The 14,139-nt window shown below is 47.1% G+C and overlaps 1 pseudogene; it reads left to right on the top strand.

Moving 5' to 3' along the window:
• LOC127051467 (uncharacterized) overlaps positions 1 to 14,139 on the top strand; it is a 99,825-nt pseudogene that overhangs the window by 54,842 nt on the left and 30,844 nt on the right.

Raw genomic sequence — 14,139 nt, 5'->3', positions numbered from 1 at the left:
CAAATTCAGTGTGACATCCATGATAACCCCCAGATCCTTTTCTGCAGTACTGCCACCTAGCCGGTTATCCCCCACTTTGTTTTCATGCATTTGATTCTTTCTTTCTAAGTGTGTTATGGCACATATTTTTTTACTGAATTTCATCTTGTTGACTTCAGATCACCTCTCCAATTTAGCAAGCTCATTTTGAATTCTCATCTGTCCTCCAAAGTGCTTGCAACCCCTCTCAGCTTGGTGGCATCCACAAACTTTACAAGCATCCTCTCCTCTACGTTAACCAAGTTCTTAATGAAAATATTGATTAGTACTGGACCCAGGCACACCCCTGGGGGACCCCACTTGAGACACTCTCCCAGTTTACCTTGTAGTCAGTGATAACTCCTCTTTGAGTACAGTCTTTCCATCAGTTGTGCGCCCACCTTATAGTAATCTCTTCTGGATCATACTGGCTTAGTTTGCTTATGAGAATGTCTTGTGAAACTGTGTCAAAAGCCTTACTAAATGTCATATACATCATCATATACTGCCTCCCTCCATCCACTAGGCAAGTAACCCTATCAAAGAAGGAAATTAGATTTGTTTGGCATGGTTTGTTCTAGACAAATCCATGGTGACTGTTCCTTATCACCCTATTATCTCCTCTAGGTTCTTACAAACTATTTAATAATTTGTTCAGTATCTTTCTGGGTACCAAAGTTAGGCTGACAGGTCTATAATTCCTTGGGGCCTCCTTGTTCCCCTTTCTGAAGACAGGTTCTGTGTCTGCCTTTCTCCAGTCCTATGGGACCTCAGCCCTCCTAAAGGTTTTCCTAGCTCTATCTAGGGTGAATATCATGAGGCTCTGCCAACTTGAATACACCTAACTGACCTAAATTGTCTTTTACCTGTTCTCTCCCTAGTCTGGCCTGTATTCTTTCCCGCTTGTTGTTAATATTGTGTTAAGCATCTAGTCACCATTAATCTTTTTAGTGAAAACTGAAGTAAAAAAGTCATTAAACACTTTGGCTTTGTCTGTGTCATCCATTATTTGCTCTCCTTCCCTGCTGAGTTGTGGCCCCACACTTTCCTTTCTCTTTCTTTTGCTCCTAATGCATTTGTAGAGCAGCTTATGATAGCCTTTTATGTCCCTTGCCAGTTAGAACTAATTTTTGCCTTAAGCTTTCTGATTTTCTCCCTATGTGCTTGTGCTATTTTTTGGTACTTTTCCTTAGCAATTTGTCCCAATTTGTTTCTCTCGGGTCCTGCTCCCCTGGACCACATCCTAGGAGGTGCATGGGCAGCTGAGGGCAGTGGAAAGGATCGCCTGGCTGATCAAACTCATGGCTGGTCATCACAGATTCAAGGTGAGCAGCCTGTGACCTTGGCTGCCTCCTAACTGCACTGAGCAGCCTCATGGTGCAGCACTTCCTGGCAGGGAAAACCCGGGCCAAGAATAGTGACTCAGCAAGATCCTCGCTGGGAGTCCAATCTAATGAGCACTGATGTCAGTGGGTCTGTCCTCTGACTCCAGTGGGCTTTGGGGCAAGCTCCATAATTCTATCTCCAAGGATGCTCCCCGCTGTTCCCCTAGGAACGCCAGTTCTCCAATTTACCATGATGCCTCTGAATTTTAGCTCTATCCTCCAAAAAGTTGGCAACTCCTCCTAGCTTTTTGTCATCTGCAAACTTGACCAGTCTGCTCTCTCAAAGCAGGACCAAAGCAGGACCAACCCAACTAAATCATCACAGCCAGAGCTTTGTCAAGCCAGGCCTTAAAAACCTCTAAGGATGGAGATTCCACCACCTCCCTAGGTAACCCATTCCAGCACTTCACCACCCTCCTAGTGAATAGTGTTTCCTAATATATAACCTAAACCTCCCCCACTGAAACTTGAGACCATTGCTCCTAGTTCTCTCATCTGCCACCACTGAGAACAGCTGAGTTCCATCCTCTTTGGAACCCCTTCCTGCAGGTAGTTGAAGGCTGCTATCAAATCCCCCCTCACTCTTCCCTTCTGCGGACTAAATAAGCCCAGTTCCCTCAGTCTCTCCTCATAAGGCATGTGCCCCAGCCCCCTAATCATTTTGTTGCCCTCTGCTGGACTCTCTCCTATTTGTCCACATCCTTTCTGTAGTGGGGGACCCAAAACTGGACACGGTATTCCAGATGTGACCTCACCAGTGCTGAATCGAGAGGAGTAATCACTTCCCTCAATCTACTGGCAATGCTCCTACTAATGCAGCCCAATATGCCTCCCTACATGACACATCCGAAGATGCACTGGGGCTCATCCAAACCTGATCCCAGCTCCTTATCAGGCATGGTGGGAGCTTCCCCAGAGATTAATGCAATAAAATGCATCATTGTATCTGCGCACCAGCCCAGCCCCTCCTGAGCACTACAGAGTGTATCTGTGCTGCACAGTACTGTGCCCCCGTGCACTGCCAGGCTGGCCTCTGACATGCACAACAGCTCCTGATTGCTGGTCTGGGTACTGTGCTGCCCAGGTGCAGTAACCCAGCTCTGTCCCGGCAGAGCGAGGTTTGCCTGCACTCCTGGCCGGGCCCGTCCTGGATGCTCAGCCACTGACTGGAACCACGCTGGACAGCAAAAAGGGTTTCACTGGCAGGTTTGTTTTAGGTGTTTGGGAAGTACTTTCACTCGTCCAAGTGCATGGACTTCCTCCTCACTGTTAGCAATGGCATAAGAGACACCAGCGTCCACGACTTGGTGGCAGCCAGGCACATGCTGCATGTGATCCTGGAGGTCCCTGGCCCAAGCGTGGAGAGGGTAAGAGCTGCAATGAGAACACCCTGCTGGGGGAGCCCATCCGTGGGAGAGTCTATCTCTGGGTGCTAGGCATTGCCGGGGGGCCTGTGCAATGTGGGGTGGGGTGTGTGTGTGTGTCAGTCTACGTTATCACCATGGTCGCTTGCGGCCTTTTTGTCTATGAATTAATAGACTGGGAACTGGTCCTGTGTTCTAGGACTGGGGCTGGCAAAGAGGATCTGGGAGGGCAGATGGCTCTCACATGCGGCAGGTTCCTGGCACCCCAGATCAATAGCAGTGCGAGGAAGCCAAGGCCCTCATCTCTCTATTTCCCTTCTAGGTGTCGGAGGCTGTGACTAGCATGTACCACAACCAGGACTCCAACAGCGAGCTGCTGGCCCGGGAGCTTCTCAGGGCCCTTCTCCTGCTGGGCTTCCAGTACAGCGAGGAGGTGGTCAGAATCCTGCTGGACTGCTCACTGTCATGTGACAGGTATGGGGCTGGGGCTGCCGCCACTTGCACTCTGGGTCCCCCGGACTGGTCCCACTGCCAGGGACAGGGGAGTGCAGAACCTTCCAGAGATCTCCTGCTCCCTGCAGAGCGGCTGCTTCTCCTGGAGGGTTTTGCAGGCTAGCTGGCCTGGAGACAGGCCAGCTTGCAAAACCCTATATGGCATCCCTTGGCCTCCCCTGGGGCTGACATTCAGACTTGGCTCCCATGCAGCCTGCACCAGCCAATGGGGGCCCTTGCTGGAGCAGGAGGGCAAGAAAGGGCTGGCTGGTGGTGGGAAATCCAGCAGGTGTGCCCGTGCAGGAGGCTGGCAGGACTCTGACCAGGTGCCATTGGCTCTTTCCCTTTGCAGCGTTGCTGCAGAGATGTGGAGGATGCTGACATCCCACCCCAAGACCACAGGAAAAGTCCTACGGGAGCTAGTCAACAGGCTGCAGGAGCAGCCGCTGCGCCAGTATCACGTCTCTCAGAAAGAGGCTGGCGTCGCCCCCTTGGCCGTAAGTACCAGCCCCTGCAGCAAGGGAAGGACGCTGTGTGTCCCCATCACGGCCTGAGGGAGTCTCTCAGTCTCCCACGGGGTATAGTCATCGGGCCAAAGAGAGAGAGTGTGACCCTAGCCAGTGCTAAAGTCAAGCCGGAACATGCCTAAACGCTCTCCTGGTGCTATTCAGCAGCACTCCTAGAACCACAGGGTGAGAAGGGATTGCAAGGTCAGCTCATCCAGCCCCAGAGAGATGGCTCCAGCCTTCCTCTGAAAACCTCCAGCGAAGGAGTTTCCACAAGCTCCCTAGGGGTCTGTCCCATTGTCCTACTCTTCTTACAGTTAGGAAGTTTTTCATGAGGCTTAATCTACATCTGCTGTGCTGTAGTTTGACCCCATCGCCTCTTGTCCTGCCCAATGTGGCAAGAGAGAACAACTTTTCTCCATTTTTTTTTATGGCAGCCTTCCAAGTATCTGAAGACCATTATCAAGTCCCCCCTTAATCTCCTCTTTTCCTAACAAAACATAACCAGTTCCTTCAGCCTTTGCTTGTATGGCTGTGTTCCATTCCTCTGATCATCTTTGTCACTCGCCTCTAGATCCTTTCTAGTTTCTCCACATCCTTTCTAGACATTGGTGATCAAAACTGGACACCGTACTCCAGCTGAGACCTAACTAGCACTGAGTAGAGCAGTAGTATCACTTCCTATGACTTGCATGCTATATCTCTCTTAATGCAACCTAAAATTGCATTGCTTTTTTTGCACCAGCATCGCATTGCTGACTTATGCTGAGGTTGTGATCCACCACAGTTCCCAGATCCATGGGAGGCAAGTTTGTAGAAATTTTGGTGGTGCCCAGAACCCGCCCCCCCAACTCCGCCCCCTCAAACTCCACCTCCACCTGCCTAAGTCTCTGGGCGGAGTTTCAGGGGAGGGGTCTGGGGTGCAGGTCCTGGGCTGGGGATTAGGGTGCAGGAGGGGTGCAGGCTTTGGGAAGGAGTTTGGGTGCTGGGTGCAGGTTCCGGGCTGGGGTAGGGGGTGGGTGTGCAGGAAGGGGTGAGCGGTGCAGGCTCTGGGAGGGAGTTTGGGTGCTGGGTGCAGACTCTGGGCTGGGGCAGGGGGTGGGTGTGCAAGAGGGGGTGAGGAGTGCAGGCTTTTGGACGGAGTTTGGGTGCCGACTCGGCTGGGGGTGGGGGTGTAGGAAGGGGGAGGTGGTGCAGGCTGGGGCAGAGGATCAGGCAGCAGGGGAATGAGGGTTGGGGCGGAGGATGAGGGGTTCATGATGCGGGGGGGCTCAGAGCTGGGGCAGAGGCACAGGGTGCAGGGGAATGAGGGTTGGGGCTGAGGATGAGGGGTTCGTGCTGCGGGGGGAGCTCAGGACTGGGGCAGAGGATTAGGGTGCAGGGGGATGAGAGCTCTGGCTCGGGATGAGGGGTTCATGATGCGAAGAGATGAGGGCTCTGTCTGGGGATGAGGATTAGGGTGCAGGGGGATGAGGGCTCTGTCTGGGGATGAGGATTAGGATGCAGAGGGATGAGGGCTCTGGCTGGGGATGAGGATCTGGGTGCAGAGGGATGAGGGCTCTGGCTGGGAATGAGGCGTTTGGGGCGTTGGAGAGGCTCAGGGCTAGAGCAGAAGAGCAGGGTAAGTGCAGCCTGCCCTGCCATTAGCAGATGGCAGGCGCTAGGACCCTGGGGCAGCAGACAGCAGTTCTGCCGGGAGCCATTCTCTGGCATCATGAGCAGAGCAGACAGGGACGTGGCGGAGGGGGGATGCAGGGGGAGGGGTGGAAGGTGGAGACCGGGACCCGCTCCAGGCAGGGACGCAGCGGGGCGGTGTGAGGAGACCCACGGGGGCTGGGGCCGGATCCGCTCCAGGCAGGGATGCGGCGGGGCGGTGGTGGGAGACCCGCGGGGGCCGGGACCCAATCCAGGCAGGGCCCGGGGAGAGACTCAGCTCCAAATATTGCTGGAGCAGGGCACCCAGCCCTGAATATTCCTGGAGCCCGGGCACCTCGAGCCCATATAACCTGCCGCCTATGCCCAGATCCTTCTCAGCAGTGCTGCTGCCAAGCCAGTTATCCTCCATTCTGTATCTGTGCATTTGCTTTTTCTTCCCTAAATGTAGCACCTCACATTTGTCTTTGGTGAATTTCATTTTGTCTATAGCCCAGTCCTCCAATTTACCAGGATCCCTCTGAATTTTAGCTCTTTCCTCCAAAGTATTGGTGACTCCTCCCAGTTTTGTGTCATCTGCCAACTTGACCAGCCTGCTCTCTCTATCACATCCAGGTCATTAATAAAGATGTGAAACAACACCAGACAACAATGTTGTAGTCGAGCCAGAATGCACATAGTAGGCAAGCTAAATCTCATGTTTCGCATCTCCGGCACAACTGTCTGTTACAGCCAGCAGCCCTCTGATGCAGTGAAAAGAGCATTAGGAAATATTTCTAATCCTAACTACTTCTTTGAGAAGGCTAAAGATGCTGATGAAGACAGAAGCAGCCATGCATCGACTGCACACACACATACAAAAACAGAGCTCTTTCTGGAATGGCGTTCACAGAGGTGGCTATTGCAGTGAGAACTAACCGTGAAGATTACCCTTCAACAGCCAAAGACCAGCTGGCACAAAGTCTGGTTAGTGGATGCCAAAGAAGAGGGATTATCCTTGGTTGTCCTACCATGATGGTTAGCTTGGATGCCTTATCTGTAGCAAAGTTTCATCAAGGTCTCACCATAGCTGTAGGATGATGGTAGTTTTCTGTTTCTCCTTATGGGCCTAGTTGAAAGTCCAAATTAACATCTCTGACAATGAAGATAAAGGAACACAAAGATTCAACTGCATCTGAGGTAGCTTTACAGCTTCCAAAAGAAGCAGAAACCACAACTTTTGAAGTTGAAGTGGTTAACATGACAAAATCAGAACTTGACACAACTGTGCGGGAAAGTGAATGGCATATTACATTGCTAAACATGGCAGACCCTACTCTGATCGTCCCGATTTAACTGAATTCCAGATACTAGATGGTGTAGATATTGGTATCAGTCTGTGTTCACAATTCAGTGCTACAGACATGCTAGACCCTATCTCATCTGCAATGCACTAAAAGCATTGCAAATGACAAATGTGCGCTCAGATGCCAGAGTGTGATGGAAAGATAGCCATGTCTATTGATGAATCAACTACTCTGAGCAATGAATCAACAGTTAGAATCTATTTAAAATGTGACACTCTGAAGGATGATGATCCTCACTTCATGTTTCTTGATCTGATTGCACGTCCACATCAGATGGCTTCAGGCACTGTAGATTGTGTGCTGAAATGCCTCCATAAATCAAATTCTGATTACAATTACTCTTGTGGTATTTGCGAGTGATGGTGCTAGTGTTATGTTTTGGAAGAACTCTGGCATAGTGACCTGTGAAGAAGTCCCCAATTATTCTAGCGTTTGAATCACAGGTTGGATTTGGCAGCTGCTGACACATTACATGAAGTAAGAGCTGTAAATCACTTGGAAATCTTTGACAAACTGTATACGCTTTACAGCCGGTCACCTGAAACTAAGAAAGAACAATGTGGATGAGCAGCTGAGAAAGATTGGGGGTGTCATGTTCCTATTGCACTGTATTTGCTGCCTGGCCTAATCCCAGTCATTGGACTTCACCTTCAGGCTGCATCTCATGACACACAAAGAGACAACAAAGAAAGGTCTACGTTTGTTGGGCTGCTGAAGAGAAGTCAGTCCTCTGAATTCTTGATGGATCTTGGCATAATGTATGACATGTTGTTTGAGCTGTAAAGTCTCTCTGAATTGCTTCAGCATTGAGATACTTTGTTGGCATCTGCAGATAAACTGACATATGGTACCATCCACATGCTGGAAACCGTGAGAGAAAACCCTGGCACAAAGTCATTCCAAGTCAACTGTGCAGCTAAAAAACTGAAGCTCACGACCAGCACTCTGGCTGAAAACTTGAAGCCTGTGAAAAGTAATGATCTATAATTTCTGACAATATGAACGCCTCATTATTCTGCAGCACCTCATCAAAGTACAGAAACCATGGTGATGGTGTTGCTACTAAGGAAAAGAGACAATATGCTGATTGGCTGAAGCAGTTCTTGATTGCTGACAAAGAGAGCTGGACAATAGATAGGTTTCAGGGTAGTAGCCGTGTTAGTCTGTATCAGCAAAAACAATGAGAGGTCCTTGTTGCACCTTAAAGACAAACAAATGTATATGGGCATAAGCTTTTGAGGGCTAAAACCCACTTTATCAGATGCATGGAGTGAAAAATACAGTAAGCTATGTATCTATAGCACATGAAAAGATGGGAGTTGCCTTACCAAGTGGGGGGTCAGTACCAACAAGCCAATTCAATTAAGGTGGAAGTGGCCTATTCTGAACAGTTGACAAGAGGGGGTGAATACCAAGGGAAGGAAAAATTACTTCTATAGCACTATTGAGGCCAGTGCAGTCTAGGTGGCCCATTTCCAACAGTTGACAAGAAGGTGTGAGTATCAGCAGAGGAAAAATTACTTTTTGTAGTGACCCTTTATTCTTAGATAAAGTGAAAAGCAGGTAGGGCAGCTGTGTAACTAATTTGGTCTACCAGTGACAGGAATTGTCAATGCCTAGCGTGACTTTCTTGACTATACTGGTCAGAAGTGCTAGCTGGGCTGAAACCTCTGCTCAGCTCCAAGGGTGTGATTTCATGCAGCATGGCTGAGTGTGAGCATGGATTTAGCCACATGACTATGATTGTGAATGGCAAATGTAGCCAGGAGCTTATTCTGCATGTCATTGCTCATGTTTAGCAAGCTACATGGCCCTTCATCTTCCATGTGGCATCCTCTCAGCTGTGCCAGAACTTGGCTCAGACATCCTTGTTCTCCCTCTGATTCACAGACACATAAAATACAAGATGTAGAAAGACGCTTTGTGGAAATACTTGTAGAAATTAGACAAATGCATTACAGCAGGTCTTTGCTGCTACAGCCCCTGTTATGCCTTGATGTATTTTGTGTTACTTGTGTCGCCTACGGGCTAGTTTCAATTTAAAATAAACTTTTATTATTTCAGCCTGATACAGTAATGTCTCTAGCACAGCAGCATGATTTATTTTGTATTTTCATTAGCCTATAGGCTAAAGTAAAAAGAAAACGTGCTACATATTCATTGGGTTTTTACCACTGTACTGTACACTACTATCTATATTTTACATATTGTGCTGTGTACACATCAATGGCATTTCAGCACAATGATTTCAACAGTTAAAATAAATTAAATAGCTACTATAGGTGTGTGTGTGTGTGTGTGTGTGTGTGTGTGTGTGTGTGTGTGTGTGTGTGTGTGTGTGTGTGTGTGTGTGTGTGTGTGTGTGTGTACACAATTTAAAAAAAAAATCCAATACCTTGTTATTTTGGACAGCCAGCCTGTCTCTAGACATGCCTGGTTTAACCAAGGATTACTGTACCAGAAATTCAGTAGATAAATAAAATGTGAATTTGTATAATTCATGTTTAAGAAAATCAATATTTTAGTGGCATTCCAGTACCTTCAGAATTTGGACTCATCACTCTCTCTAGCCCATTGGTTAGGGCACCCAACTGGGAGACCCGGGGTCTAAACTCTGCTCCAATGACTATTTAAGTGTTCCCAAGTAGAGAGAGAGACCGAATTCCCTTTAGGGTTGGGGCTTAGGCCACATCGCTCTCCTCAGCATTTCCTATTGGCTGGTTTAGGCAGCTCCTTACTCTTAGCTTCATAGATTTCAAGGCCAGAAGGGACCTCTGCGATCATCTAGTCAGATCCCCTGCATGACACAGGCCAGAGAACTGCCCCCAGATCATTCCTAGAGCAGGTCTTTGAAGAAAAACATCCCATCGTGATTCAAAAATGGTCAGTGATGGATAACACTGGTCTACAATTTTTGAGAAGTCGTCTGCTTCAGAGATAAAATGTGATATTTATTATGTATTTTGATGTGCTGAATTCAAATATGACAATTAAAACAACTGATTGGCTACTGTTTCTAAGATATTTAAGTTTTTACATTTTATGTCTATGTATATTGTGTAGATAGTAGAGTTTTAATCATAAATTGTAAACCTAGGTCTTTTCATGTGTTTATGGTTGCTTTACATGATAATATTTCACCCGTCCTGTTTATGTAACACTTTAAAAATCAGCAAAAGGATTATATAAATAAAATTTATTATGAAACAAAAGGCAAAAAACTAATATGTACATAGTTTAGTCCTATTCAGTGTCTACTCGGCGCTTCTTGGCTTGTCTCTTGTATTCATTAAATGGAGCATCTCTTGTCACTGTCCAGAAATAGTCTGCAAGCATTGATGGGCTCCATTTGCCCTGATAGCCTGCCAGGAGATTCCACTGCTGTAGTCTGGAGCCCAACAGCTCTGCCTTACTCTTGGGTAGTTCCAAATCCCTGACAAGGTCATTCAGTTCACCTTGTGTTATGAGGTGTGGTTCAGAGGAGGAGGATGGGAGAAAATGTGGGTCCTGTGACATTGATGGTTCAGGACCAGAAGTTTCATCCTCTTCCTCTTCCTCGTCTGACTCAAGTGAGAATGATTCTGGTGCATCAGGAACTGGCAGTCCTTCTCCGTGGGGTACTGGGCGTATAGCTGATGGAATGTTTGGATAATGCACAGTCCACTTTTTCTTCTTTGACACACCTTTCCCAACTGGAGGCACCATGCAGAAGTAACAATTGCTGGTATGATCTGTTGGCTCTCTCCAAATCATTGGCACTGCAAAAGGCATAGATTTCCTTTTCCTGTTCAACCACTGGCGAAGATTTGTTGCACAAGTGTTGCAGCATATGTGTGGGGCCCACCTCTTGTCCTGATCTCCAATTTTGCAGCCAAAATAAAGGTGATAGGCTTTCTTAACCATAGTGGTTATACTGCGCTTTTGTGATGCAAAAGTCACTTCACCACAAACATAGCAGACGTTATCTGCACTGTTCACACAAGAATGAGGCATCTCTGCTCACTTTGGCTAAACAGAAATGTGTCCCTTTGCAAAATCAAACACTGACAAATAAGAGAGCACGACACTGTATGATTTCTAGAGCTGATATAGGGCAATTTGTTCAGCAGAGTGATGTAAGCTTCATTATGATTGCATCATCCATGACTTCTAGGAATAACATGATGCAATTCATATAATATATGACGCAATACCAGCTTCAGATTGCATCATTCATTGTTTTGCCTAAAAAGCAAGTACTGTCCAAACCCAGTCATAGATTATTCATAGATCCAGTCAAAGATGTATTTTAGTCATTTCTGGTTTAAATTGAGATCCCGTCCCTTTATAACTCACTTATCCTCTGCCATTCCCAAGTCAAGGGTCGTATATACTGACCCAATAGCATATCTTGAAAACTAGAGCCAATCAACAATTTTACGCATCATTTTCGTTCTCAGTGACCCAGAATTAGTAAAGTTGGACTACATTTATTTCAGAAGCATTTTGGCTGTAGAGCAGTGTAATCTATCACCACCCTGGGTAAATTGTTCCAATGATGAATTACTCTTATTGTGATGTATATGCCTTATTTCCAGTCTGAATGTCTACCTTCAACTTCCAGCCACTGGATCATGTTAGACCTTTCTCTGCTAGACTGAAAAGCCAATTGCTAAATATTTGTTCCCCAGGGAGATACCTATAGACGGTAATCAAGTCACCCCTGAACCTTCTCTTTGTGAAGCTGAATAGATTGAGCTTCTTGAGTCTCTCACTGTATAGTGTGACCAGATGTCCTGATTTTATAGGGACAGTCCTGATTTTAGGGTCTTTTTCTTATATAGGTTTCTATTACTCCCAACCCCCATCTTGATTTTTCACACTTGCTGTCTGGTCACCCTATCACTATAAGACATGGTTTCTAATCCTTTAATCATTCTCATGACTCTTCTCTGAACCCTCTGCAATTTATCAACGTTCTTCTTGCGTTGTGGGCACTGGAATTGGAACCAGGATCCCAGAAGTTGGTCACACTAGTGCCAAATACTCCCACTCGAGATTCTTCTTTTTATTTATCCCAGGATCACATGAGCTCTTTTGGCCACAGCGTCACACTGGGAGCTCCTGTTCAGCTGAATAACCACCAGGACTCCCAAGTCCTTTTCAGAGTCTCTGCTTCCCTGGATAGAGTCCCCCGTCCTGTTCCTAGATGTATTCATTTACAATGAGCCATATAAAAACACATACTGTTTGATTGCCCCCCAGTTTACCAAGTCATTTAGATCGCTCTGTATCAGTGACTTATCCTCTTCATTATTTACCACTCACCCAATTCTTGTGTCATCTGCAAACTTTATCAGTGATGATTTGATGATTGATGAAAATGTTAAATCATATAGGGCCAAGAGCCGATCCCTGCGGGGACCACACTGGAAACACACCAGTCCAATTACATTTCGAGACCGATCAGCCAGTTTATAAGCCAATTCATGTGTGCACGGCCGGCACTACATTTTTTGCTGCTCCAAGCAAAAAAAATTTTGGCTGCCCCCCATCCCAACCCTGGGCTCCCCACCCCATACCCCGCTGCTGCACCAGCCCTGGACTCCCCGCCCTTGCCGTCCCAGTGCTGGGCTTCCTCCGTTCCCCCCCACCAGTGCCCTCTTCCCACCCCGCTGCCACCCCAGTCCTGGGCTCCCCCCGACCAGTGCCCCCCCCACACCTCCTGCCACCCCAGCCCTGGCCTCTCGACCCCCCCACCTGCACCCTCCTTCCACCGCAGCCTTGGGTCACTGGTAATTCACTCCTAGGGCAGGTAATTCAGCAGGAATTTTGGATGTTGTCATAACTCTCCTACTCAGATCTGAACCTTAGAGTTCAGAACATGAGAAGCTAGCATGAGACCTCCAAAGCTTTAATTACCAGCTTAGATCTGATATCGCTGCCACCAGCCAGAAGATTCCAGTGTCTGGCTCACTCTGGTCTCCCCAAAACCTTCCCTGGGGGACCCCAAGACTCAGATTCCTTGAGTCTCACAAAAAAGGGGAATAAACCATTTCCCTTCCCCCTCCTCCCCTCTAGGTGTTCTCTCCCTGGGTTCCTGGAGAGATAAACAGATTCAAGTTCCGTGAACCTAAACAAAGGGATTCCACCCTCTTTACCTCCTCCCAGATTTCCCCGCCCTGGGGACCCTAGGATACTCCCTGCTTCAAGTCCTTGAAACACAAGTACCGAGAGATCTAATCTCTCTCCCCCCTCACCCAGAGGGTATGCAAAGTCAGGCTTAGTAAATCTAATACAAAGAGATTTTCCCCCTCTCTTCGTTTCTTAGCCTTAACCAGTGAAAAACACTCAAACAGGTCTTAAAAAGAAAGCTTTATATAAAAAGAATGAAAAAGGACATAAAAAGGTCTCTGTATCAAGGTGACAATATACAGGGTCAATTGCTTAAAAGAAAAAAATGAATAAACAGCCTTATCCAAAAAGAATACACTCCAGCAACTACACACATGTAAATACAAAAAAAAAACAATATAAACCTATTGTCTTACTATCCTTGTACTTACAACTTGGAAACAGAAGATTAGAAAGCCTGGAGATTCCTGTGGTCACTCTCAGAGCCGAGAAAGAGAACAGATGAAGAACAAAGGACTCACACCCAAAACTTCCCTCCACCCAGATTTGAAAAAGTCTTGTTTCCTGATTGGTCCTCTGGTCAGGTGTTGTTTGTTACCCCTTTCCAGGTGAAAGAGACGTTAACCCTTAGCTATCTGTTTATGACACCCCCCCAAATTGCAGACAGTGGGGAATCTCACTGGCGGCGATTTCTTCCTAGAACTCTAAAATAAACAGAGTAATACAACACATGCACCTTTACATATACCACTAAGTATATAACTAACAGCCTTTTACATTTTAAGAATACTTTTTAACTACTGGATTCTGGGAAACTTTCATGGGAGAGTGCATCAGCTACTTTGTTAGAAGCTCCTGAAATGTGCTGAATTTCAAAATCAAAATCTTGGAGAGCTAAACTCCAACGAAGAAGTTTCTTGTTGTTCCCCTTGCAGTATGAAGCCACTTTAGCGCAGCATGGTCAGTTTGTAGCTGGAACCGCCGTCCCCAAACATATGGGCATAGCTTTTCCAGGGCGTACACAATGGCATAGCATTTCTTTTCACTGACTGAGCAGTGACTTTCCCTCTCAGACAGTTTCTTGCTGAGAAACACGACAGGATGGAAGTTGTGATCCATTGCTTCCTGCATGAGAACTGCTCCTATACCATGCTCAGATGCATCCGTGGTTACTAGGAATGGCTTGTCAAAGTCCGGGGCCCTGAGCACAGGGTCAGACATGAGCATCACCTTAAGTTGGGTAAAGGCCTTTTGACACTCA

Source organism: Gopherus flavomarginatus, chromosome 5 (genome assembly GCF_025201925.1).
Source record: "Gopherus flavomarginatus isolate rGopFla2 chromosome 5, rGopFla2.mat.asm, whole genome shotgun sequence".
NCBI lineage: Eukaryota > Metazoa > Chordata > Testudines > Testudinidae > Gopherus > Gopherus flavomarginatus.
The sequence above is the reverse complement of the archived record's forward strand: the minus strand, read 5'-3'. Positions and strand labels throughout refer to the sequence as shown.